Source organism: Vicugna pacos, chromosome 4, assembly GCF_048564905.1.
Source record: "Vicugna pacos chromosome 4, VicPac4, whole genome shotgun sequence".
Lineage (NCBI taxonomy): Eukaryota > Metazoa > Chordata > Mammalia > Artiodactyla > Camelidae > Vicugna > Vicugna pacos.
Genome location: NC_132990.1, coordinates 44,441,968 through 44,466,742, shown reverse-complemented (window position 1 = coordinate 44,466,742; position 24,775 = coordinate 44,441,968). Strand labels below are relative to the sequence as shown.

General features: G+C 45.7%; 1 long non-coding RNA gene across 1 annotated transcript in view; it reads left to right on the top strand.

The window, feature by feature from the left end:
* LOC140695855 (uncharacterized) overlaps positions 1-22,025 on the top strand; it is an 89,813-nt gene extending 67,788 nt beyond the window's left edge. Inside the window, exons 2-3 of the long non-coding RNA XR_012071685.1 lie at positions 19,343-19,463; positions 21,968-22,025. This is a non-coding gene — a long non-coding RNA (uncharacterized lncRNA). The remainder of the gene's footprint in view (positions 1-19,342; positions 19,464-21,967) is intronic.
* The last annotated feature ends 2,750 nt before the right edge of the window (positions 22,026-24,775 follow it).

Genomic DNA, 24,775 nt, shown 5'->3' with positions numbered 1-24,775 from the left:
TCCTCAAACACGAGGAGGAAAGCTGGAACTCTCAGTCTCAGATTGGAAATTTTTTCTTTAATGAACAGGATGCCTACCGCTTTTTGTTTTCCCAAGTGGAAGCCTTGGAGTTCGATTTCCTGATGTAGTTTGTTTTTGTTTTTGTTTTTGAATGTGGAATTAGCTCCAATTCTCACCCTGTGGGAAGGTAAACTGAGGAAGTAGGTGACCTTCAGAGAGCCACCGGAGTACCTTAAGAGCTTGGGGTCTGTGGCCAGGCAGTGGAGTTCAAACTCAGATCTTGCCACTTCCTCGGTGCAGGGGGGGTCACAGGGTTATCTTGAGGACTGAAAAGTTGCTCTGTGTGGAGGGAGTAGATCAAAGCTTAGTGCAAAGTAACACTCAGCAGATCCTATCAGCCCTTGCTTCTCAGGCGCCCCTTTTCTTCCTCCATCCCCAGCTAAGAGGAGCCATGTCCCGACGCTCACCTTCAGGCTGGGTCAGAGCTCCTGATTATTTTTCCAGTTAACGTTCTACTTAATATACATCAGATGTCTGGGTGGATGCGCCAGGCTGTCTGAACTGGCGGTAAAGGGCTCAGGCTTCACAGAGAGCTGGACAAGATTGAGTAAAGAGAAGCCCTCCAGTGCTTTCTGTCCTACACGGTGTAGAGATGAGAGACCACACTGCCCAAACTTCTGTGGTACTAGTAGGCAATCTAACTTTCCTAAGTAATGAACCCCCGGTCTGTGGAGGGTCTATGCCATTGTAGACTCCACAGATCTTGACTAGCTCCCTAAGGTGTGACTCCCTAAAGCCCCCTCTGCCCTGTCCTGTATCTAGACATTCAGCAGATTCCACCCCTAGTAACTGGCTGACCCTCTTGTCCAGGGAGGTGTGGGATGCTGTAAGGAGATGAGATTTGGTGCATATCATTGTTTTTTTCTCCAATAATTAGCAGAGACCTTTTTTCTTTTTCTTTTTCTTTTTTTCCTTTTTCCCCAGAAAAATGTTTTGAATTCCAAGGCCAAGGCTTAGCAGTGGCTCCCTGGTATCGTGGGACTGAAGATGGATTTCTCTCAGGGGACCAGAGGAGGCCATCAGTGCAATTTATTCCCATCTCAGTGCTCAGTGATGGATGTGACCTTGTGTCACACAGGGCTCTCCTAACACTGTGGCCCTGGATGCGAAGAGTTAAAACATTCCACTCCTCTGTGGAGTGATGTAGATACCTTGACATTCAGAGGCACAGTTCCCAACCTAATCCTTTCTAAATCAGATTAGCCCATCCCGTCGCTGACAGTTCACTGACGAGTGCATTCCTCAAAGAGAGTCTCATCTGAGATGCAGAGCACTCGCTGCAGTTTTATAGTATCAGAGTAGTAATTCATGCCCTCAGTAATAAAGAAACTCATTAAATGTAGAAGCTCGGCTCTTGCTTTGTACTTAGACCTCCCAGCAGTTTAACTTATGCATAATGAGTCTAAATACTTTAAGGGATAATATAAAAATTATCTACTATTCTTTCATATCGAAAATCGTGCATTTGTTTCCCTTCACTACATTGCTCACATAACGAGGAAACAATATATTACCCTAATTACATGTTATTTATTAGAAAGGAAGCAAATACGTCATTTGGTGACAAATCCCTGTAGTTATTCGTGGAACTGCTTTAGTTGACAAAGATAGAGTAAAGCCAGCAGTCTTTCATTATATTTATTACACACTCCTTGTGCTAATGAACAATCACGGGCCCCGCTGACACAATGGGCCCAGCCCCGCGTTGTACGGAACGCGAGATGGGCCGTGTTTATCCGGAGCGAGTCAGGCCGTGCGGTCCTTTGTGTTTTTGATTTCTGTTGAAAGAAGAGGGTGGAAGACAAAAATAGCTTGAGAGCTTTTAATAAATACGATGGAAACTAGTTAGCAGCTATTCTAAAATAAAGTCTCCCTGCAACCTTCAGCAGCAGTTCACTCACGGAAAAAAAAAATCACTTATTGTCCCATATGAATCCTCAGGACGGTCATTCCTTACCCCTAGGGAACAGGAATATGTACCCCCAATACACAGACCTAACATCTTGAAATTTGATTAAAAAAAAAGTTTCTAGCAGTTCACTAGGATACTCTAAATATTTATTTGCTAATCCCATACATTGGGGGCAAAATGAACTAACACAATTCTTTGTTTTATAGTGGAAAACAAAAATGTATTTAAGAAAATCCAACCTGAACGATGGGGGTGTTCTTTTAAAAATGATACAAATAAGTGAAACAGATTTTCTCTACATGGCCCATATTTTTATTCTGGCCCCTGCTGCCTCTTGGCAGCGTGAAGGCAAGGGGCAAACCATTTTGTACAGGTGTGTTTTTAAGCAAGCTGTCCAAAGTTGTGGTAGTTGCAAGAGGAAGAACAGTTTTGGTTCCCTTCTTTTGGAATGACTGAGCCAACATGCTAGCATTTAGAAATGTTGCCTGATAGTACCGGAACTGTGTTTGAGGATTAAACCACAGGTGACAAAGGAGTGCAGGGAAGTCTAGGAGGGAAGGAAGCCAAGAAAGTCAGCTGGGACCACGACTTCTTTTGAATTAGCAGTTACCCTTCAGTTGCTTTTTATTCAAACATTTGTCTAGTTCCTCTTCAGAGCTGTTTGGTGCACTGTCTCCCGCACAGGAATATACAGTAGGATTTCCCATCCCAGATCGGACCGGTGGTGCATGTAGCTGGTATGCTAACACTGGCAACCTTCCAGTAATGAGGCATCGGCAAGGCAAACCAACAACAAAGCATGTTGCCTATTATGCGGGGCTGAGAAAAGGGTTCCTGCTTGATGGTGGTGCAGGCAGAGTGGGGAGGGAGGGAGGGAGACCAGGGGAGGGGGGTGGGATGAACAGTTTGGGGCTAGGCATCAAATTCTACTGCTGAAGACCTGACTTACCCATTCCTCCTCTAAATCCCCTTTAAGCTCTTCACAGAGACCAAATAAAGTTCGTTTGTTAAATATATATTTTTGGAAAACCTGTCTCTGAGTTGTGAACAGTGAGAGGGAGCAAACCCAGGTTAGCTCTGTAAATCCTGTTAGAAGGGTAAATGCTGCTAAATCTTTTCCATGTCTTTCCTCTCTGGTCTCTGGGTGACATGTTTTGGAGTCTTGTGAGGCAAGCTACGTGTAATTAAGGTGACTGTGCCACCCAGCTTGTTTGGAAATCCTGTTCACACGTGTTGTCTTGGAGTAATTTTTAATAGCAACACCCCTTTATTCTCAAAAGTGTCCAAGTTTGGATAAAAAAAACCATACTGTCCCCCTAGCTATATCATCTAGAACTCAGCTTCAAGTAATTGAGCATACATGGGAACTTCCTAATTGTGTTTTAGGATCCTAGAAATACCCATCTCTACTCTATAACTGTTATGAAGTATTTGGAATAAATCCCCCAAATCTGGTCCATTCTGATGAACTGCTTTTAGGAGGGAAAATTCTAAAAACGCAACTTTTGAAGACATTAGGAATCTGCTACCTTTCAGAATAATTAGGCCAGAACCAGAAAACTGGTCCATGTGTGATGTATTTGCAGAAATAACTTGATCTTGGTTGCTTTCCCTTTGCTTCATTAACTTTTTAACTTTTGAGCGATGTCAAGGGTACAGTCAAGGTCCATATACATATACACAATGGAATACTACTCAGCTATAAAGAAGAATAAAATAATGCCATTTGCTGCAACATGGATGGACCTGGAGATCATCATTCTAAGTGAAGTAAGCCAGACAGAGAAAGAGAAATACCATATCACTTTTTAGATGTGGAATCTAAAGAAGAAAAAACCACACAAATGAACTTATTTACAAAACAGAAACCAACTCACAGACATAGAAAACAAACTGATGGTTACCAGGAGGAAAGGGGGTGGGAAGGGATAAATTGGGAGATGGAAATTGGCATATATAAAGTAGATAAACAACAAGTTTCTACTGTATAGCACTGGGAACTATATTCAATATCTTGCAGTAAGCTATAATGAAAAAGAATATGAAAAGCAATATATGTATGTATATGTATTGCTGAAACTTTATGCTCTACATTGTAAATTGACACTACATTGTAAACTGACTATACTTCAATTAAAAAAACAGATAAGCAACAAAAATATATAGCACAGGGAATTATACCCATTATCTTACAGTAAATTTTAATGGAGTATGATCTGTAAAAATATTGAATCACTATGCTGTACACCTGAAAGCAATATAATACTGTAAATCAACTATACTCCAATTAAAAAAGGGGAAAAAAGAGAAGAAGCCTATGTTAAACACATAGTCCTCTTGGTATGACTTATTTTCTGCTTTCAATCCTTTATTTAACAAAAATAATATAGTACAACATTTACTTACAGGTTAGGTCTGTTTTCAGAAAACATGACTCATACAAAGTGGAAGTTAACATGGGATCCCTGTTTCAGGGAGAAGAGGGGATGTGGCAGGGGCTATGGAGGAATGGAGACTCCATGACCTATCTAAAGGGGGCAGCCAGACCCAACTTCAGCCGTCTGTTAACCTGTGGAGAAGGGATCCCTTGTGATGAAACTTCAAATTTTTTTTCAGGAGAAATGAAAATCTGTATGTCCATGTGAATAACCTGCATACCACTGGGACCGGAGTTGTTTTCTCCACTACTCAGGGTCTCTTCAGGACCACCATCCACCTATAGTTCTTTACTCTCACTCCCCTCCAAATGTAGTCCTTTGAAGCACAAGCTAGAGGACTATCTTATTCATTCCTCTAGAAATGAATTCACTGAAGAAAGGCATCAGCTCATGGCCTAGTGTCTGACTCTCATCATACTCAAGGAGCACTTTGGGAAGTTAGATATTTATGTCAGTGGTCCAGCCAACACCCTCATCCTCAGCTCCTTGGACTGCCCAAATTACGTATTTTTCCACTCCACCATACTCACTTCCTTCCTCAGCCATTCCCTAGACCTTATCAATGCCACTACCATCAATTTGAAACATCTCACTCTCTGGCTACCACTTTCTGTTTTCCAGTTGCTTCTGTCTAATAATCAGACTCCAGGTGATCAGGGCTACCAATCCATTGATACAGGTTCTTACTAAGCTTAGATATAATGTTCTAACATCATAATTGCTCTGTTGCATACACCTCCATCTCCCTAACTCATTCACTCCATCATACTCCCCTCGTTAAAAAAAAAAAAAAGAACTCAACCCTGGAAAAATCCAGTTTTACACCTACTCTGCACCTGAACCAAGCAGCTGAATATGACTGAAGGAAAATACACAATCATGAAGAATGGTCTCACTTGAAATTCATGACTCTAAGCCTTTAGTGTTCATAATGTTGCAATTATTCTGTCCCACTACCCCAGAAAACCAGTTTTCATCTCCTTTCTCCTCAAATTTCCAACACCTTCATCTCCTTCTTCAGTCTCAGATATTGACCTTGATTTTTATTTTACCGGGTAAATACAATCAGTAAGAAAGAGCTTCCACATTCTCCACCAAAAATCCATCAACTCCCTTGCATCTGTATCTCTGCACTATTTCTTGCCTCATACCACAGACAAGCTGTAATTGCTCCAGCCTAATATTCTGGATTCTGTCCCTCACCTATTTGAGGACAGCCTCCTACAATTTGAGTCTTTCATTTGACTGTCTAATCCTTTACTGGATCGCTCCTCTGAACATGTAAGTGTGCTATAACACCCCTCACTTTACTTTTCCCCTTCTTCTTGGTGCCAGTCTATCATTTCCGTGACTGGCCTGTTTCTCTGCTCCTTTCACAAGACAAGCTCCTAAAAACGTTACCCATGCTGCTTGTCTCCACTGTCTTACCTCCCATTCCATTTGAACACAATCCTCACAGGCTTTCTTCAAGACATATTTATGAGACAAATCCAGCCCTAGGGCCCACAGTTGCATTTGCTGACTCGGAGGGCGTGAGACATTACACCTTTGCCATACTTTGTGAATCCTATACTCCGAGTCCCGTTGCGTTAACTTTACCCTGTGAGGTAAACAGAGGGGGAGTTCATCCTTCCTTTATGCAAGCGAGAAGAATTAGATTTGGGGAGATGGAGTCATTTCCTCAGATTAACACACTTGGTAAGTGGAGGCTGCAGTGCCAGGAATCAGAGCTCTCCAATGCCTTCAGAAAGATGAAATGAAGAAAGCTTAGATTGGTCACTGTAATTGAGATTCAAGCTATCTAAATATTACAAGCTGAAAAGGCCTTCGAAAATCATTTATTTCAATAGCATACCAGAGAGGCTAATTGAGGGGCCTAAGGCCACACCCCTACTTAGCAGTAGAACCTGGGGTTAGGTTTCCTGACTGCTGACTGCTGCTCTGTCCCAGACACCGCACCTCAGACTTGAAAATTCACCGTCACCAGCAGCAAGCAGTGAGTAAGCAGCTGCTCGGGTACATGCGCGGAGAACGACTGTTGAGAGCACCGGTGGCGGCTGCAACAACGGTCCGGCAACAGCGGTGATTGCCAGATGCTAGCGTTTTCAGAGGCAGGTCCAAGGACTTACTGCATCAGATGCTTACCTACCTGTATTGAATTAAAATGCTGCTTCATGGGCCACACCCCATTTGTGCGGTATCAGGTTCTCAGGACACAAGGCTCAGGAATTCACATTTTAAACAACTTCATCATATATGATTCTTAGATACCCTTACTCTCGAGGACCGTTGTATGAATAAGAATGGACAAACCCATTCACCCATTCAGAACAAATTTCAATATGTAATTTCATCTTTAAAAGAAAATGGTCATGTGCTTTGACTTTTCATTAACAAAACCAAAAAAGGAGGGGGGGAATCAAGCACTCTCTCCCCTATAACTTCTTAGGGTCCTCTTCACTTTCGTTTCCTTTTGCAGATGGACATGGCCTTACTGTGAGGTACTGTCGGGTGTACACACTTCAAAGTGAGCCATCCTGTGCAGCTGGGGAACGAGGGGCATGACTCATCGGTCAGGGAGAGGACTCACATTATGGAAATATGAGGGGTGAAGGCAGTTCATTCACTCTTGCCTCTCAGCAAAGGTCACGTCTCTAGGTCAGGGTGAGAACCTTGGTGGAGCAGTTAGCAGGCTTGCCCGGTGATAAATGGGATGGAGTAGAGGCCATGCAGGGTTTCATCTCGGCAAGTGATTTATATTTGTGGACACATATAGAAGCTGCTGGCTTTGAAAATACTATGGTGGCTGGATGCCTCAACGTCGCAGCAAATCTAGTGATGCACAGAGTACTGCTGATACATTCCTGGAAGACCAGCTCTCTTGTTTCTAGCTCCCTCTCCTCTGGCTAAACTTTTAACTTAGAAAGTACGCTTGCCCAGGCCTGCAACATAGACTGGTTTCATTGTTTGCGTCTGGACGTACTTTGATGTAGAAAAAATATTTAGGGTCATGAAATTTTCTCATATACCAAAACATTGGTGAAATGAGAACTATATCTTTTGTAAGGTAAGAGGAAAATATTTACCAGTAACTAGCAGAATATTCAAACAAATGTCATTCTCATAGTTCTTGCCAGGTGGGGAAAAATACATACTTATGGGCTGAATTTCCCTATTGTTTCCGTGCATCAGTAACGTCTCCCTAGCTCGACTCTGAAAACCTCCAAGGTTTTATTTCTTTCAAGACTTTTATATCCCCTAGTTCAGAAATCTGATATATCAAGGAAACAGATAACTACTTGATCATTAATTGATTGGCAAAATGAATTTGTTGTTTAAATTATTACTTTATTTTCATTATTTGGATGATGTGATCCTAATATATATATTAAAAAAAAACACACATCTAGACAAAGCCAAGTTAAAGAGATTCGATTCATCCCAAATCCATTCCAGTAAGTATTACTTGGATGTCTAGGTTCCTAGGAGCTGTTTCTTTCCTCCTGCCCACATATGTTTTAAGCTCCCTCGATCCCCTGGTAAATCATGGAGAAGGAGCCTGGGAACTCAGGAGAGAAATACAGAAGCCTGCACTTCCTTGTGGCCTTTTTAAAATAGGCTGTTGTGTCTCTTTGCAACTCATGCATGGCTTTGCCAGGGCCGTTGTGAACAAATGGCGGTGCAGACTGCACCTGAGCTAGGGTGCCTGAATGCGTGGTGGGTGGGACTGGGTTCCTGTCACCAGGCCATGCTTCCTGCCCTGGGCCTGCATCTCCCTGGGGCCTGGGATGTCCATATCTAATTAGCACAAAGACACCAGAGAGACTAACTGTATTCCTGATCTTAGTGGCTTTAATATTTAATCTTGACTAAATATCCGTGCCCTTTTTTTTTAATTGACGTACCATCAGTTATAATGTGTTACTTTCTGGTGTACAGCACAATGTCCCAGCCATGCATACACATACATATATTTGTTTTCATATTCAAGAACCTAGAATCCATGCTCTTTTGAGTATGCTGTTTAACACCTGTATCTCCTGTTTGTATATCAGGCCTACTGGACTTTGTGTTTCACTTTTACCGAGGTATGAGCTTGCTGATTTGCATCGGTGCACGTAGCTTCCGCTGTAGGCGCTCCTAGCAGTTTGAATGGATTGCCCTAGAATCCCATGTCTCTGGGTCTGATGAGGTGGGGATTATGTTCTGATTACACAGGTGGAAACATCCTTTTTCTGTCATGGTCTGGGATACCCTGAATTAGTCTTAACTTATATATCAGCCTTGTAAGACTTCAGAAATATGCAGATATGGAAAGGATACAGTTCTTAATTGTACACCACCTGGCTCTGAAGAAGAGCACAAGGTCTGGTGAACGTCTTTGGATTCTGGAAGAAACACATCTCATGTTCAGACATACTGTTCTGACTCAGTGTCACATGAAGCCACTTTTGCATGGGATCCAGAGCAGGAGAAGGTGCAACAGCAGGTCAAGGCTTCCATGCAAGCTGCTTGGCCAATTGTGCCGTGTGATCTGGCAGGAGCTCCGCACTTATGGCTAACAGGGACGAAGCACGGCGCCCCCACCATCCCCTGACAGAAGAATCACAGCCAAGTCCCTTAGAGTCTTGAAGCAAAGCCGGGCTGATTGCAGATTAACTACTTTCCTTTTGAAAAATAGTTTCTATCTTGCTACTGGGCCCTGAGAGATACTTAACACTTGCCTAGGTGATACCAAATGTCTGTGGATCCTGAGTTGCCGATCATGAACTGGGTGTTGTTTGACCCCTCCCCCTGCCAGCCATCACGATGGGGTGTGCAGCAGTTTTCCATCGATGAATGGAAGGTCAATCTCATGCAGGTCCAGAAGGTTACAAATAAACTTCATGAGCGACTGCCTCGCATTATGATGGTCCCTCGTTATGGCTACGGGCTGAATTGTGCCCCCCAGATTCATACGTTGAAACCCTAAACCCCAATACCTCAAAATGTGACCGTATTTGGAGACAGGGCCTTTAAAGAGGTGGACCCTAATCCAGTCTAACTGCTGTCCTTATGAGAAGAGAAAATTTGGACGCAGACATCAGGGTCATAGGTAACCTGGCCTGCAGTAGGGATTTCCTACTGCTATCACGGAACATGCTTTGATTTTTTTCTGGAATATACTTTGGATTTGCCTTTCACCTGCAGGGCTTCAGTCAGCACCACTGCGTCGACTGTGTCGTGGTCATGGTATTCCACACCACATTGTTTCTGAGCAGGGACTCATTTTACAGTGATGTACTGCAGCAGTCACCCAACCCACAGAATTCACTGGTTTACTGCGTGCTCTGCCGTCCAAAGCAACTGGCCTTGTAACGCAGTGGTCTGGTCTACTGAGGAGCCAGGTATAGCACTGGCCGAGCTAACACTTCTCCTGGGTCTGGGGCGCCACCCTGTACAATACCAGTGACCAACAAGCCGTCGTTTCTCTCATAACCAACCACACAGACTAGAGAGCCAAGGGGTGGAGCTGGGAGTGGCTCCTCTCTGTTACTCCTAACAATACACTGGCAGCATTTTTGCTTTTCTTTGTTGCAATTTTGAGCTTCACTTACTGAGAGGTCATATTCCCAAAGGATGGGTGCTTTCAGCGGGAGACACAAGGGTCCCACTGAGCTGGAAGCCGGGACTTATATCTGGCTGTTTTGAGCTTCTCATGCTTTAAACCATATTGGTTGGGGTGATTTTTCCTGATAATCAAGGAGAAATTTATACAGTGCAAGGATGAATATGTCTGAATCCAGGATATTCACTGGGAAGTCTCTTATTAATTCCATGTCCAAAGGAATATGTTAATGGAAAACTATAAAACTCAGTACTGTCAGGACCACTAACGGTTTCCCTCTGGAATGAAGGTCTGGGTAATCAGCCAGGCAAAGAATGAAAGGTAAATAAATGAGAAAATGGGTCACTGTCAGTCCCTTTGTGTTGTTGAAATTTGACTCTTCCCTGCATGTGACATGTAGACACAAAAGCCCATGGACACTGTTTCCATCAATCTATTAATCAACTTTTAGGAAAGCTTAATTTCTTTCTTACTTTTTAAGATTAATATAAATAAAAGACCCATTATTTTCTTCCTGCCCCTTAGTAGGGTGTTCTGTGCAGCCCCAGGGGTGAACACTCCTGGTCATTTTGAAGATCACTGACCTAGACTGTGGATGATTTCAGTTACTAACTGGAGAGAGGAGTGATTTCAGGGATGCCAGAAAGGTCTCCCTGTCCAAAACAATGCCTGGCTTTCTGAGTATCTGACCCAGAAATTATACAACTTCAGATCCAGTGCTTTGTGAAAATTAAAGTCATTAAGCATCATTGGCAACTCAGGATGCGTTTGAGTTCATCAGGCTTTTATAGATTTTGCTGAGGGTAGAAGGAAAAGAAGACGGCACGTCAGGTAACATGGTGGAAAGGTCTCTGTGGATGGAAACGGGATGAACACATCTATTTGGTGCCTTTCTTGCTGTGCTAGGAAATTTCACATATTTATCTCATTCTGAGTTTTCTGAAGAACCCTGTGAGTTGGTATTATCCACACTTTACAGATAAGAAACTGAGTTTCAAGATATTAAGTTGTTTGCCCAAACTCACACAGTTTGTTAAGTGGAAAAACGGCTCCAGACCAGGGTCTGTCAGGTCCTAAAGCAGATGCTCTTTATACTACAGTATTTGAAAATGAAGTTTACTAACTTCTCATTGGCTTTGTTTCTGATTATTATTACTTCTTCCTTTGTACCAACAGAGTCTGGAGTCACATAGGTAAGTTTACAAATGGAAATGGATTTTTTTGTTTGTTTTATTTTTGTAAGCCACTTGCTTTTCAATCTCAGAAGCAGCTTTAATTGAATTGTTACAGCAGCTCAGAAAAGGAAGAGTGGGGGCATTTTTGTCTCAGGGCTGAATCGTCCACTGACTCAAGATTTGGGAGGACCAGCCCTGCCCCCCAGCTAGGGCTCCTCTGCTCTGGCAAAGAAGGCGCCGTCTCCCCTTTCACCCAAGGCTGTCCTTACCCTGCTCCTTCCTTTCCCTCTTCTTTCTCCTAGAAGGGTGGGGAAGGTGGCAGTGGTCCAGGGAGGACTCCTCCAGGCAGGAGGTCGTCCAGCCCCGCTCTGCAGACCGTGGAGCAGCCTGCACTTTCCGTCCTGCCACTTCAGTGGCCCCAGCTCTTCACAGGTAGCCAGGAGCCTGAGATTTGGTCATCACCTCGATTGTGGTACCGTCTGTCGTGTTTCCCTTAACTCTAACGCCCAGCTCGGTTACACAATGTTGCTCTTTGACCCTCCTCCCCTTGGCTCTGCTTTCCCAATAAAAGCCTGCCCTTTGAATCATAAATATCAATGTCCAGATGGGAACACTCCAAACTATCAAAAAGTTTGGGAACCGTCCACAGCACAGATGTATCACGATGTGTTCTCAAGTCACTCTATAACTGTTTGCAATGCTCTGATTTTGACATGGGCTGAGCCTGGGGTTCCATTAAGAATGGTGCACACGTGCGTGGTTGCCGGCTCACTTCAGCTGATGTGCGTGGGCCTGAATCCAAAAACAGAAAAAAAAAAAAGAAGAAAAGAACAGTACAGATCTTCTACCCTCCCAAGCAATAATATACATAATACTTATCTACATATGTGCCACAGACACGAAGGGCAGCTTGATTCTGACGTCTGCACAGTAAAATGTACAGAAACCCTAAAATGACAAGATAATGGCGCTCACCTCTATATTAAATGTTGGAAGGTAGCATATTTGGGGTACGTGGATTTTTATTATGGTCTTTTAAATAGGTAAATCTAAGAAAACTGTTTAATCAAATATTTGTAGAACTTCTGATGCCCTTCTGCAGAAGCCTCTCATTTGGTCAACGCAGTGAAAACACTCAAGGGTGACTGCACAGGGCGACGTGGAGCTCTCCACTCGCTGGCTGTTGACCTTGGCGGTTTACTTAAAATTTGGGGACTTCAGTGTGCTCAGCTAGAAATCAGTGCTAACCAAACGTCCTCACAGTGATGCTGTAAGATTTCATCCAAAAGAGCAAAGACATAGCACATGCCAGACAAAGAGTAGGCACCCAACAGATGTTCATTCTCTCCACACCACTTGCAGTGTGCATGCAAAAGCACACACTCAGGCACACTCAAGAACCTGCCGCTTTCCAAGACATTCTGCTGCCTCTGGAGCATCTCAGTTTCTCAGCCCTAAAGATAGGAAAGACAGCATTCAGAAGCTCTCCGTACAACATCCCCCCTGCCCCCCACCTTTTAAAATTCTTCTCTTTACTTTCTTTTAAGGTGATTTTGTCATTTTGAAAAATCTGAGCCACAAGAGGGGCTTTTTTTTTTTTTTACCATTTTGTTTTTATTGAGTTATAGTCAGTTTACAACTGTCAATTTCCAGTGCAGAGCACAATTTTTCAGTTATACATGCACATACATGTATTCATTGTCACATTCTTTTTTGCTGTGAGCTACCACAAGATCCTGTATATATTTCCCTGTGCTATACAGTATAATCTTGTTTATCCATTCTACATATGCCTGTCAGTATCTACAAATTTTGAACTCTGTCTGTCCCTTCCCACCCCCGACACCCTTGGCAACCACAAGTTTGTATTCTGTGTCTATGAGTCTGTTTCTGTTTTGTATTTATTTATTTATTTATTTATTTAAGATTCCACATATGAGCTATTTCATATGGCATTTTCCTTTCTCTTTCTGGCTTACTTCACTTAGAATGACTTTCTCCAGGGATATCCATGTTGCCGCAAATGGTGTTATGTTGTCATTTTTATGGCTGAATAGTATTCCATTGTATAAATATACCACATCTTCTTTATCCAGTCATCTGTTGATGGACATTTAGGCTGTTTCCATGTCTTGGCTATTGTAAATAGTGCTGCTATGAACATTGGGGAGCAGGTGTCTTTTTGAAGTAGGGTTCCTTCTGGATATATGCCCAAGAGTGGGATTCCTGGGTCATATGGTAAGTCTATTCCTAGTCTTTTGAGGAATCTCCATACTGTTTTCCACTGTGGCTGCACCAACCTGCATTCCTACCAGCAGTGTAGGAGGGTTCCCTTTTCTCCACAGCCTGTCCAGCATTTGTCATTTGTGGACTTTAGAATGATGGCCATTCTGACTGGTGTGAGGTGATACCTCACTGTAGTTTTGATTTGCATTTCTCTGATAATTAGTGATATTGAGCATTTTTTCATGTGCCTATTGATTATTTGTATTTCTTCCTTGGAAAATTGCTTGTTTAGGTCTTCTGCCCATTTTTGGATTGGGTTGTTTGTTTTTTTCTTATTAAGTTGTATGAGCTGCTTATATATTTTGGAGATCAAGCCTTTGTCAGTTTCATCTTTTGCAAAAATTTTCTCCCATTCCATAGGTTGTCATTTTGTTTTATTTCTGGTTTCCTTTGCTGTGCAGAAGCTTGTAAGTTTCATTAGATCCCATTTGTTTATTCTTGCTTTTATTTCTATTGCTTGGGTAGACTGCCCTAGGACAGCATTTTTGAGATGTATGTGAGATAATGTTTTGCCTATGTTTTATTCTAGGAGGTTTATTGTGTCTTGTCCTATGTTTAAGTCTTTGATCCATTTTGAGTTTATTTTTGTTTGGTATAAGGGAGTGTTCTAGCTTTACTAATTTACATGCTACTGTCCAGTTTTCCCAACACCATTTGCTGAAGAGACTGTCTTTATTCCATTGTATATTCTTGCCTCCTTTGTCGAAGATTAGTTGACCAGAAGTTTGTGGGTTCATTTCTGGGCTCTCTATTCTGTTCCATTGGTCCATATGTCTGTTTTTGTACCAATACCATGCTGTGTTGATGACTGTAGCTCTGTAGTATTGTCTGAAGTCTGGGAGGGTTATTCCTCCAGCCTCACAAGAGGGGCTTTTGCTGTGCAACAAATAACCTTAAAATTTAATGGCTTAAGATAATCAACACTTAATTGGTTTGTGATTCTGGGGGTTGGCAGCTTGGGCTGGGCTCACTTCTCTCAGCGGGGGCTCATTTATGCTTCTGCAGTTAGTTTAGTTTCTGGCTCGCTGGGAACTGGCCAGTCTAGGACAGCCTCAGCTGGGATGCTTTGTCTCTGTTCCACATGATGTTTCATCACCCAGCAGGCCAGCTTGGGCTTGTTAATATGACAGTTGGGCAGGGCTGAGAGGGAGAGAAAGCAGAAGTATTTTTGAGGTCAAGATTTTGGAAATGTCACACTGTTGTGTGTCTAGCAATCCACTTACTGGCTGAAGCGAGCACAAGTCCAGATGCAAGGGCAGGGGAAAGCGATGCTTCCTTTTCATGGCACGAATTACGAAGTCACAGTGTGCTGTGATTTGACACAGGGAAGCATGAAGGGTCATAGCCATTTTCACAGCCCACCACAGCTTGGGAATTCCAAACCACAACCTGCTTGGGGACTGCTGGGATGACTGGCATGAGAGGTGAGATTCAGCTGAAGAGGCAAATGTATTGGGCTACTGAGGCTGATGAAAGGCCAAGCATTCTGAGGGCATTTTCAAGCATTTCTTCCTCTTTCCTTGAAGGTGATTTTTTCATTTCAGAAAAGGTCAGAAAGTTGTCTGCACAAGAGACGCTTTGAGGGAGGAGCCCTTCCCGGACTGGTGTGACCAGAGGCTGGGCCATCAGGCCAGCCCCACTCCGTCCGGCCCCCTTAGCCATCTTTGCTGACCATGATAGGATCCCTGCCGCTGCAGCAGTCAGAATCCATCACAGAGAAGGGGGGCTCGTTGGCTTGGCTGGGGTGCGGCACAGCTGGCCTCAGTCATGCTTCTGAAGTGCTTCCTGTTAAGCTTATGAGGGTCACAGGGAGCTGAGCGCGCAGGAATTCAAACAGGCCTTAAGACTGACTCGTTCAAAATGAGCTCGCGATCACCAAGAGGGGAGACAGAAGACTAGGTGAGGAGAATGACCTGCTCGAAACTGCATTTAGGAGACTTTCCTCTTCCACGGCCCAGAGGGCTCAGACCCCAACGGGCTTCTTTCTTTGGGCATGGTGACCCTTGCTGGTGGGGAGTAAGTGCCAACAGCTGAAGCCAGGCTTAGGCGCTAAACGAGACTAACTCGGCTCCCTTGAACATTTATTTTGTTCCACCTGAAAGCAGCCAGAGAGGCACAGGGACAGACTGCGAGGCGGCATTGCCCTCTGCCTTCTGGGCCCAAGGTGGAGGGCTGTTACAGCGGGGCCTGGATGAGGCTGGACAGCTTACAGAAAGGCCGGTGAACTCCTCTCAGGCCATCGACGAGGGTATTAGGGGTTTCAGTTTTCTGATACTCGGCTCTTTACTATCCAGTTCTGTAAAGATTTATGTAGCACTGGGGGATGGTCCAAGATGCAGCCCATCTGGTTTTGAAGCTGTCAGTCAAAAAAGGAGGCCAAGTGATGCCTCTGAAGGGCTAGTACCTCTCTGCTAGAGTTCTCCCAGGCAGATCACGGCTCACCTGGTGTCATGGCTCTAAGACTAGCCAACAGGACTGGACTTGAGTTCACAGGCGCTTGTATGATACTTGCTATGTGCCAGGCACTAAGCCCTTTACAAATGTGGACTCTAATCTTCATACCTTGGGTCTTATTCTCCTTATCACACAGATGAGGGGACAGCACAGAGAGGGTTCGTAACTTGTCCAAGATGCCACATGGCCTGTAATACCAGGATTTGAGCCCTGGCAGTCTGGTCCAGAGTCCACGGTCCTAGCCATGTGTTCTGCTGCCTGACATATTAACAGAAGTTTTTTCTGCCTAATCATGCTCTTCACTTTCCCACTGGACTATTAATTTTTGAGAGGGGGCGAGAAGACATTCTGCTGGTTATCTGCCTTAGCTAAACCTCACACCAGCTTCCCAGAGCTAAGAATTCACTTGCTGGTTTCTGATCTCTCAGTCCCTCTCGGTCCTGGATTGTCTGTCTAGTTCATCTTACTTGTACTCAAGGAAAAAAAGGGTTTGAGATTTTGAAGCTATGTGAAATCCAGCCAAAAAAAAAAACCCAGTTACAAATCCTCTCAGTTTTCTATTAAAGTATGGCCTCACGGGTGTCTAAATAAGTCTAATGGGCTCTTTCCTTTGGTCTTGGACTGCCATGGGAACTACTCATGGATTCACCTGTTAGATGAGACAAACATCATCTCCAAGCTCTTTCCTTTATAATGATGGGGACACTAGGAGGTAGAGAGTCAACCTGCATCCCAGGTTTGAGTCCTTCCTGCATGTGTCAGAGGGGCTGAGATCAGTCTACCTCTCTCTGTTCTGTGGAGTCTCACCTTGCATTTAACCCTGAATGGACATCTTGCAGGTTCCCCAAAGAGAACTCGCTGTGCCTGGGGGAGACCCCATCACGGTTCCCTGAACGCACGGCCCCAGAGGCCACCAGCCACTTCATCACATGCAAAGGAGAACAGAATGCTTCCGTGATCCTCCAGCGACCAGTCAGGCCTTCAATGTGCTTTCCTTAACAGAGCAAGCCTCTTTAAGGATTGAAATTAATGTCTTAAATCGATGTTTTAAAACCCTCATAAAATAAAGCACCGGAAAAACCACAAGAAAAACAACAAATGCTTTTACCCTTATGTACTTTGCAGTTTATGAATGCTTTCAAGGATCTTATTTCTAATTTTGACCCGCACTTATAAAGTAGAGAGACCAAGCATCATCATCCCACTTTACAGACAATAGAGCTTTCAGGCTCAGAGAGGTTAAGTGACTTGCTCAAGATCAAACAGCCAGCAAGCGATGGAGCAGGGGCCTGGGACCAGGTCCTCTCACTTCAAATTCAGCAATCTCTTATTCACTTTTATATAACCTATAAAGTAATGATAGCAATAAGGAGTTATAGTGAAGTTAGTTTGTTGAATAGCTTTGTGTTATTATAAAACACAAAAACAATATCATTGCTGACTTTTTTATGCTGTTGCTGTGTGCTGAATGCTTCATGCATATACTTTATGCATATTTATTCATTTGACCAGTGCAAGTGCTTACTGTGATGCAGGTGTGGTGCAGGAAGGCAGGGATTACTGGCTCCATTTTATAGCTGCGTCATCTGAGACTGAACGGAAGTAAAATGTCATCCTCCAAGTCACACTGCCAGTACGTGTAAGAATCAGGACCCAAATTCTAGTCTTGTGACTCCAACATCCATAATTTAAACTATGTCACCTATCTATTAATCATCTAGAATTACCAACTTTTTAAAAATGGAGAGCCAGTAGCTGGCTTAGCACTCTCGTTTCTCATGTCTATAATGTAGTGCTAGTGAAAACCAAGAGAGAAATATACATCTTGCCCCCACACGACCTGCTGCTGGTTGCCTATTATACATTCCTCCCGTTACTGGTAATAATTTCTAGTGCTCTTGGATCTGTTTCAAGAAATAAATTCCAGTAATTGCCTTTTTACAACGTTAATTATTTTACAAAACATTTTCTGTGTGAGCCCTGTCAGTGCTCAATAAATAATCATAATAGTAATTATTGTGACATATTTGACACCGAAGGAAATGAGGGGCTGTCAACCCAGCCCAGATCCAGGCAGGTTTCACATGGAGACACAGTGAGGGAAGTCCACGCCCCAGGGACACTGTCCCCGTCCTTGGGTCTAACTCACAGCCTGCTTACACCTTGGGCATGTGTAAATTTCCACAGAAGTGTGGAGATGCTGGGAGACATGGTTGTGGAAGCCTGGTGCATAGAGGGGACTGTCACCCATATCTACTTGGCCCAGGCTGGAGGTCTCCTGAGCCTTTTGTGGACAGTCTGCTTGTGGCTTCCTACCTCAAGCTCCTGCATCTCACTGCTGGAGACTTCCCTATGGCAGGGGAAAAGCCAGGGAGAGAACCAATCAGAGGCCACAGTTGGTGGAGAAACAGCTCAGTTTCCTAGGTGTCATCTCTACAGTCAAATTGCCCATTGATTATTAATACACCCTTCTTTGGCTTCATTCTCTTCCCTCCTCCCTCATCGTACTTCAGGGCTTACCTCCCCAAAATAACACTTGCAAGTAAACCTTTGCCTCCAGTTGTACATGGGGCCAGGGTGTCAAAATAGGGCTGCCTCCTGAATCACAGGTGGTTCTGCCTTAGTCCCATTGCTCCCATTCAGGGCTCCTGCAGCTCTTCTCCACCCTACATGGGAGGGGTCCTTTTCAAATGCAATCTATTTTTGGCATTCCCAGACTTAGAGCCATTCACTGACTCTTACTTGTTCCTAGGAAAGAGTCCCAACGCCTTGGGCTCAGTTGGGTACCAAAGGCCTTCCATGATCTGCCCACGGTGTATCCCGCAGCCTCCTCACCCAGTCCTCACCTCTTTCTGTCTTTGGCTCCAGCTGCATCGAACAACCTACTCTTCCTTCCAGGCCTTTGTATGGGATGTTCCCTGTGCTTTTCGGCCTTCCTTTTCCTCTCTCTGACCCTTCCTCCCCATGTTTGCCATCTAACCCTCAACCGTCCTCCAGGAATTCAGTTGGCTGTCACTCTGTTGGTGAATGAAGTTCTTCCAGACCTCCCAAATCTGGGTGGGGTAACCGATAACATCTCGTAGCCCCCTTGTGCCAGACCATCTCTGTGTGCCTTCTTGGCTCTGTTCTATCATAGTCTTAATTTGTCTTTCTCACCATCGGAGTGTGAGCTCCTTGAAGGCTAGAACTGCCTCTTCATCTTTGAATTCTTAGGACTGAACACCCGGCATGTGGTAGGAGCTTATGAAATGTTTGTTGAAAAAACTTCTCTTGGAGTTTATGTTTTCTTAATTACTGGTGTGGTGGAATCCTGCCCCCTGCTTATTTTCCAGGTGTGTACGTATGTTTTATTTTCCCCGTGAAGAGTCTGCCATGTTAGTGCTTGTTCTCTCTTTTCCTGTGGTGACAGGACCCCATGCATGAGGAGCGCTCCGCATCGGATCACGTGTCGCAGTCCTCCCCGGGGAGCACCTGTCTGCAGCCCAGGTGAAAAGCTGCTGACTCAGACCCTTCTCTGTGAACCACGAAGGGTGAGTACCACCCCTGGGCAGCCCCACCTCGGCCACTGACCAAGGCGAACCAGGAGAGACATCTACCTAGATAATACACCCCTGGCAGGAACATTCCAGATAGGGTGTTTCACAGATTTATTCAGTCTCTGACCCATTCTGCCAGTTGCCTGGACTCACGTTCCAGCTCTCTGGCTTAGGGTTCTTGCTCTAAAATTCACTACTGGCCCTTGAATGAAGCACCAATTTGACGTGCAAGTTTGGCCAAAATGGCAGACTTTGAAGGAGGAATGAATAGCCATTCTCCTCATCAGGCAAGATCCCCCAGTTCTCAGAGCTTTAAAGGGGGCCTGACGCATACAGCTCAGGACAGAGGCGCCTGGAGAAGGCGTCGCTCGCCGCACGTCCTCCGTGCGCTGTCCCTCCCTTCCTGTAGACACAACTGCTCTCTGAAGGGCTCTTGTCGTCCCAGCTGCAGAGAGCTGAAAGCCCTCCCAGGCAGCCTTGACAGAGCAGCACCTCCCCACCTCTCAAGATTCCTGCTTTAAGGCTTCAGACGCATTCTTTGAGTTTCTTTCACTTTTCAGGGAACTGGCCGAGGAGGGCTCCAGGAAGCGATCTAATGCCTGGCCCTAGCTCGCGTGACTATTAAATGCCAAGACCGTGTGTGAAGTCCCCTGTGCCATGCCCGACCCTCAGGAGGTCCTCCCTGAATATTACCTTCTTCCACTCCTTTTGCACTGATTGAGTCAGTGATGACATCCCTGTGTCAAGGGACAGTCACTCCCTACTAGGCAGCTAGCAGGTTCATGCCCACCAGATTCAAAGAGGGGGGCCTTCTAGAAACTTGTACTTCCCCAGCGTTGCAGTGCCACTCAGGAAAGGATGAGCAGGTGAAGGGCATGGAATTGAAGCTCTGTATTGTTAGCACACAATTGCAGGAATAATGCTATTTATAACAGTGACAGCAATTAGAATTAGAACCTCCCTAGATGCGTGGAACATGCTGGAGACTCCACCTGCGTTATTCTGTTCTATACAATATCTTTTCAAAGTTGCTGTATTTCACCCTCATTTTACTGGAGCCGAGGAGACTGAATTTTAGGGAAGTTAACATCTGTGGAATAGTTTGAACCGAAGGGGGGTACAGTCGATAAAGAGCTCTGCTTCCCTCCTTCCCGCCACTGCTGTTCAAACCCCCTCTGTCACACTTCACTGCCCCACCTCCTGAGATACCTCGGCTCCCATAGCTTTCCTAATCCTTTTCAGGTATTCAAAAAAGCCTCCTTTTCAGGTTTTTTTAAAAGCCCAATTAAATCTAAATCAAACTTCATTCTCTCATCCAAATAAAAGCTGTTCTTTACCTAAACCCAGACTGAACCCAGGTTCTGGAAAGTTCAGTGGAGAACAAATGCTGTGTGGTTTTTTTTGTTTGTTTTGTTTTTTCGGTGCTTGTGCTCCCTTCTCTTGGGTCAAGGCAGGAGGGATGAGGGGTGTATTGTGAGAGCATCTTCCAGGGCTGTGTTTGGGATTTTCTCCTGGCTGCTGAATGCCCTCTGTTAGGGCAAATGTCCACAAAGTCTAACTATATACGGGAAGCTCTGGAGGGTTCTTTATGACCTCCTCCCTGATGCCCCTGAACTCCTTTATTTCCTCCTAATTCCCTTCCCTTAACCTTCTCGCAGACTTGCCCCATCCCTCCCTTTGGCTCCAGGCGCTTCTGACTTGGTGCGCTTTGACCTCAGAGGTGGAGCCTCCCACTGTCCTCTCGGTTTACTTCTCTGGGGGCTGATGCACCGGCAGGCCGCCCTTGTGGACAGAGCCACCCCTGCCATTTGTGGGCTCCAGGCAGGAGTACAAACGGAAACCCACAATTTTAAATATTTAGGTGTATTTAAGAATTTGAAGTCAAGCTACAATGTATTTAATCAAATGTGTTCTACCCTTATTCCCTAACGACCACACCCTTATAACAACCTGGACGGCCAGGCAGGCCTGCATCTAGAGTTCTCACACTCCTTGGCATTTCATGCTAGAAACTGGCTCCAAGCCTAAGGCCCTAGCCCACTGTTAAGCTCTCTCTTACCCTTTGGTGATCCCAAAGGGTCTTACGTGTATGCACGTGGACACCCTCGCCCTCGCATCCACCAGTAAAAAGCTAGCCCTTGAACACCTAGGGGGCCTAGACACGTGCACATGGTGATGGGTCTGCCCTTGAAGTAGGCTTGGCTTGGGGCCATTTGGGAATAGAATTCTGCATTCTCAGTCACCGAAGTTTACAAGAGGGCATCTTCTCTGGGTTTGGGGAGGGGGGTATCTCTAAGGTGGTCATGTCTCCTTTGCCTCAGGAACCGTTCCTCTACAGGAGAGGAGCGTGGCGGAGGGAGGCCAGGGGAGTCCGCTAAAGCGCAGGGGCCAGGCAGGAATCCCTCTTGCCCTGGTCTAAGGGGGCTACTGCTGCGGAGCACAGGCCTTTCAAGACAATTCACACCCCTCTGACGTCCACATATTCATTCATCCTGTAGGAAAACTCAAACGTATGGTCCTGCATGTTGCTTCTAAGAAGACGCTTGGTTCTGTGTCCTCACAGTTAGAGAGGCGAGCCTGCAGATGCGGCCTCACTCTCCCTCCTCACTGACAACGGATTTCTCTCAGGACGCTTCTGGGAGCCCTCCTCACTTGCCTTAAAAGTAAGCAGTTTCTCTTCTCTGCTGCACCCTCTGGTGCCTTGAACTGCGCTTGGAACCTATCAGGGCTCCATTCAAATCTGCTCAATGACTGAAGGAGTGAAAAGCCCCCCTGCCCCTCCCCCTCCTGGGAAATCTCCTCTGGGGACACTGGGCTCTTCAAGGATTCTCCTCAGCACATCCCCGGACTTCTCTCACTTGGGGGTGAGGAGCTGGGAGTCACAGGGCAATTTAAGCCATCTCTTGGCCTCGTGTGGATGAGCAGTGGGGGATAAGCCTCTTCTCTGGACTTGAGCTGGGATTCTGAGACAACAGGGAAGGTTCCACGTAGCAAGTCCGCATAACGTGCCTCATTCCCGCAGCTCTAGTGGCCGAGAGTCCTCTGAACCCAGCACAGACTGGTCCAGGAGACATCCGCTTTTGTTACGCCAGCCTGCAACCAGGACCCCATTTTAACAAGATGGGGTGCGACTTGGGACCCCCCGTTACACACTGCCCATCCGGTGTGGCCGAGGGTGGCCTGACTCTGGCCTGCCCCCAGCCTGCCCACGACTGAACCTCTGACACTGTGACTCACAGCCATTCCCACATCTCATTTGTCGGCTGCTTTATGCCGGACGTCAGATGCTGTCCTCCCGGGAACTGGGCAAGAGCCCGCAGCTAGTTTGGAAGTTCAGTCAAATGGCTGCACAGATTACTTGGGACTGTTTCTGTGATTCAGCTGCACTGTGATTTGTACAATTAGAACAGCTTTCTCGCCCGAGGCCTTCAAAGAACAATTACAAAAACAAATAGCAGTGGCGGGAGCAGCAGTTGTAGCTGCAGAAAAAAAAAAAAAAGACAAGGCACATAACAAGGCAAAGGCCTCTCTCGCCACCACCCACATCATTCAGGGGAAGGCAGATGCATTTTTTCATCCAAGGCTTCAGAGAGTCAGCTTCATCAAGAAAAACAGCAGTTAACTTCCCACATAATTGCTACAACAGATACTAACCCTTAATTTCATAATTCTTCAGAAATGAATACAGGAAGGGTCTCTCCCTTGGAAATGTTCCCTATGAATGGTAGGGTGACCCACTGAGCCAGCGATTCTGGGCGGCTGAAAGCCAGGCTGCTGGTTTGGTGAGTTAGAAGGTGGTGCCTGCGTTGCTCCGCTGTGTCTGATACCTTCAGGCACTGACAGCCCCTTGCTGGGAGCATGCCCGGTGTATCTTTTCTCATGCTGAGGCCTCCCCTCGCTCTTAGTTCTCAGCGCATGGTACCGTACCGGCCCACTGCCTGAACGAAGGCCATTTCCAGAGGGCTGAACAGTCACGTCCCAAGTCAGTGTGCGTAATCTACCCAGCGGGAAATCTTGTCATCCTCATTTTGTAGGTAGAGGAAGGGTCAAGAGGCCAAGAATAAAGCTAACAAATGGCAGAACCAAGTCAGGTCCCCGCCTTACCAAAGTTGTTTATACTATTGCTAGACTGGTTGCAGGGAGGGGAGATTTCCCAATTTCTCATGTTACGGCACATTTTACCAAAATCTTAAATCTTGTTCAGGGGAAACATAAACACACACACACACACACATGGAGAGAGAGAGAGAGATGGAGAGAGAGGTGGAGAGAGAGAAGGCATGTTTATAAGATAGAAAAAATAGAAACAGAAAGAAAAAAATGGCCAAAAAATCACCCAGTTTCCCAGCAGGCAGTGACCACCCCGTCAGCATTTTGATGTATATGCCTGACACCCTTTGTGTCTACATACGCATAATTTCTAAATTGGTGTCATACTGTAACTGAGCAGGACCCTGTGGGGCCTTCCGGGGTGAGGCCCCTCCCCCATATCCTCTGCTGTAGCTCCTCCCTGAAGGACCCAAATCATAGAACCTGATGCATCTTTCCTGAGCTTTTCAGATGCTGAAAACCACCACCAAATGGAAGAAATTACCTACGTGATGATCGTGAGCACGTGGTCCTCAGCCTTCTGGGCCTATGGTTGCTGGTGCTCGTCCTATCAGAGAATTGCGCACAGCTGATCGCATACCTGGGACGCCCCGCCCTCACGTAGCCTTTATAAAGGCTCAGGTGCAACCCTTCAGGGAGTTAGGATTTTTCTGGGCGCTAGCCACTCGCTCTCCTTGTTCTGCCCTGCAGTAAACCTTTCTCTGCTCCGAGCTCCCAAAGCTTCAGTTTGTTTGACCTCACTGTGCACCGAGCACACAAACTTGCATTCGGTAGCAAAGTTGGTGAAGCTAGCTCAGGAGTCCGTGCCCGAGGCAGGTCGACCTCGGCCGGGGCAGCCCCTTGCCTGGGTCCCAGCAGCTGCCAGAGCTCGCTTGGCCCCGAGGAAGACGGAAGGACTCTCCCCGACAGGCACCACCGATCCACAGCCGAGGCGGCTTGGAGCAGCGTCTGCGGTGTCGCCTGGGGGTAAGTCGCTCCAGCCCCTGGGGGTTCTCTCCGCTCCCTCTGGGCTCAGTCCCACGGGGAGGCGAGCTGCTCTGGGCTCACTGGGAACCACCCTGGGTCCGTTTTCTTTTGGGAGCTGGGCCCATCTAGTTGGAGGCCTCCGTATGGGAGTGGAAGCGGAGTTTTTTGACGACATCTCTGATTGTGCGACCGGCGCTTGTGTGCTGTTTGTGTTTGTGTGTGTGTGCGGT